The following is a 3,621-nucleotide window of genomic DNA, read 5'->3' on the forward strand; positions in this document are numbered from 1 at the left end:
TTGACGCTTATGCAGTTTTTTTTCTTCGTTACAATTTATTTCCTAAGCATTTAATTTGATTTGAAACTGACTTTGAAACCGCATTGTGTGTGAAGGCCTGCTGTAAATGAATACTGCAGAGTAATATTTTATGTTGAATCGCAGTGTATTTTCAGCCTTTTATCTCTGGGCAGCCACTGCCAGCTCTCGCGGTAAACATATCAGCAAACGCAGTATGGCGCAGCTCAGGCAGCGGTTAATATATGCACGCTGTGACACCAGCGCTACGTGAAGAGGATGCCAAATCACATCTCTGGCAGACGCGAGTAAAACTGACCTGTCAGAATTTGAAGGAGCTGTCAGTCATCGAAATTCTGACATGCTTGTACAGGTATAAGATACAGGTGCTCATTTCCTATTCTAATGTTATGGTGATATTTAGAATGTGTTGTTAGACCCCAAAAAAAAAAAAAAAAAAAAAGCTACTACATTTGCAAATAGGAAACTTTGGTTTACTTTGAATATGGTGATTTTTCTCTGTGACAGCAAGTTTCTGGTGAGGAGCCGGGTTTAGTTTGAGGAGCTGTAAACTATGCTTACATCAAAGGCTTCTAATTAGAGATGTTTGATTGCTTTGTGTCTTGTGGGAAATCAAGACGCTCATTATTGCTAATTGAAGGACTTGATCAAGATAAAGCCCCTCCTTTTGTAAAGCTTAAATAGAAGCACCATGTTCATACCTCTGTGATTATGGAGGACGTGCCAGTAACTTTACTTCTTTTGAATATGACTACCACTGAAGCCTGTGTGCTGACAATAAATACTTTGTTTAAAAATAGGGATTGTTTTGTTTATTTTTAAAATGTATATATGATAAAATTCATAGCCATTATTTTTACTGCAGTAAATCACTCAAATTATTTGTACATTTTACAAAAAAATTGCAATTAGCAGCCACACTGTAAACAAACTATTGTTGCCTTTCATCTTTTATGAGTCATTTTAACTTACATTCCATTAAACTGAACAAAAGGGCTTAAAATATATCTTAAAATTAAGATAGGGCTGCACAATAATGGAAAAATTTGATATTGCAATATTTTTTGTTTTCTGCAATAAATATTGCGATGAATACAGTTGGAGAAGGTAATTTGATTAGCTCTATTTGGCAGTTTTCTGGTTAGTTTAACAGCATTCAGGTAGAGAAATGAATAACAATGCAAAAAAAAAAAAAAACATTTTTCTTGTCTGGTTTCTGGTCCAAAAATTAAAACTAATTCTTAGACTAACAGTAAAAATATTTAGTTTTCATCGTCAGAAGAAAAAGATGAAAATTAAGAGTTTTTTGTTTTTTTTAAGGAAATCATCACCAGTGGTTAATTAATCTTGCTTTCGCTTTGAAATGTAGATATTTGGACTGGAAACAAGACGAAAATTTTAAGCAATTTTTTCCCCCCACATAAATACTGTAATTAAATACAATTCTGTGGCCAATTCCTGGTCAACTATAATTCAGACTTGACATATCTTTGCAATGTGACTATTGTGAATGCGCACAATGTGACATCAATGCTGAAATGATATATTGTGCTGTCCTACTTTTTGGAATAAATTATATTAAAAATAACATACAGTTGGTCAGAATTATCAGCCCCCATTTTTATTTTTTTTCCCTTTTTTTTTATATTTCCCAAATGTTTAACAGAGCAAGGAAATGTTCACAGTATGTCTGATAATATTTATTCTTCTGGAGAAAGTCTTATTTGTTTTATTTCGGCTAAAATAAAAGCAGTTTTTAATAAAATTAAAAAAAAAAAACATTTTAAGGTCAAAATTAGCCCCTTAAAGCTATATTTTTATTAGTCTGTAGAACAAACCATCATTATACAATACCTTGCCTAGTTACCCTAACCTGCCTAGTTAACCTAATTAAGCCTTTTAATGTCACTTTAAGCTGTATAGAGGTATCTTGAAAAACATCTAGTAAAATATTATTCACCCATCATCATGACAAGGATAAAAGAAATCAGTTATTAGAAATGCGGTATTAAAATGTTTAGGAATGTGCTGAAAAAAATCTCTCCATTATACAGAAATTAAGCTAAAAAAAATAAACAGGGTGGCTAATAATTCAGGGGGCTAACAATTCTGACTTCAACTGTATGTTGTCATGACTTATATATAGTTTTATAGTGTAGCAAATATTATGTTAAATTAAAGCATTTGTTGTTGAAAAAAACAGATTCAGAAAGCCAAACATAGTATTTTCTTATAAAACATACAAATACATCAGTGCCAACAACCTACAGGATAAGTGCACTGACATATTGCAATATGGTGCTCACGGTGACCCGAGTTCAATTCCTGGCTCAAGGTCCTTTGCTGACACTTCCCCTCTCTCTGCACCTATTACTTTCCTGTCTGTAACCTCCACTATTCTATCCAAATTAAAGATGAAAAAACCCTAAAAAAATAAACGTACAAATATAAAGCAGCCTACTGTGGATAAAAGATTTAGATAATATTTTATTTATAAAATATGACATGTTTTTGACCTACCAAAAAAAATTTGATGTAGGATTTTCTTTGTACACAAGTCATTTTAATATTCATTACATTAAATGCATCAAAACACAATGACATTATTTAATTTAGTCTATTTGCTTTGCAGAGAAAATACATAAAATCTCTCTTTTTTTCTGATCTCGAACCACTGGCCTCAAAAAATCCTGGAGGGACTGATAAAACTATAAAACATTAATACAAGTTGTATTAATTAAAGTTCAAATATACACAGAAGAAAATGATGTCAGCAAAAATGTTGCAATCAGTTTATGTGAGTGGAATTTAATCAAATGAAATTGAGTAATGTTCAACTTAATTTGTTTAAATTCAGCACAAATAAATTGTTTACAACCACTTCACTTAAAAAAACTGTTTACTTTATGAGACAGAATTTGCACTGCTTTTCTTGTAAAATGTTCTCTAATCATTTGTTTTGTTTTTCAATATCGAAAAAAAAATTGTAAGCAGTATATATTTTATACAGTTTTTATTTTTATAAGAGTATAATTAGTAAAATTAAAAATAAAATCATGAAGCATTTGACATTACATTCACTTAATTGTGTACAGAGTGGGTTGATCTGCATTATCTCTTTTTATTCTTCTAATTAGCACAAATACTGTAAAGCAAAGGAAAAAATCCATGCTGAGAGAGATGAAAAAATAACCCAGTTTCCATGGAAGAAAGTCTGACCTGATCAACACAATACACTGTGGGCTATTGAAATGTCACCCCTTTCAAATGTGCTTCTGTCTGAGTGACTAAAATACATTGCATTTGACCAGCTATACTGTAATGTCCATTGAGATCTATACACAATAGTAAACAATGTAATATTTCGACATAGTACAGATTAATAAATTACTTTAATATAGGCTATACTATATAACTAATAAGTCAATGACATAGGATTACATGTTTGTCCCTGACAGTGATTTCATCCACGGCTGAGTGATCGTGTATGATGTGTGTAATGTTTGTGTGTGTGTGAGTGAGAGTATGAGAGTTAATGACTGCGCGCGCTCGGCCAGTGAGCGCGCGCACGAGAGAATGAATTCATTCAAATCTGTTGCTTTG

The sequence above is a fragment of the Danio rerio genome, chromosome 23, assembly GCF_052040795.2.
Source record: "Danio rerio strain M-AB ecotype USA chromosome 23, GRCz13ab, whole genome shotgun sequence".
NCBI classification, from domain to species: Eukaryota; Metazoa; Chordata; class Actinopteri; order Cypriniformes; family Danionidae; genus Danio; species Danio rerio.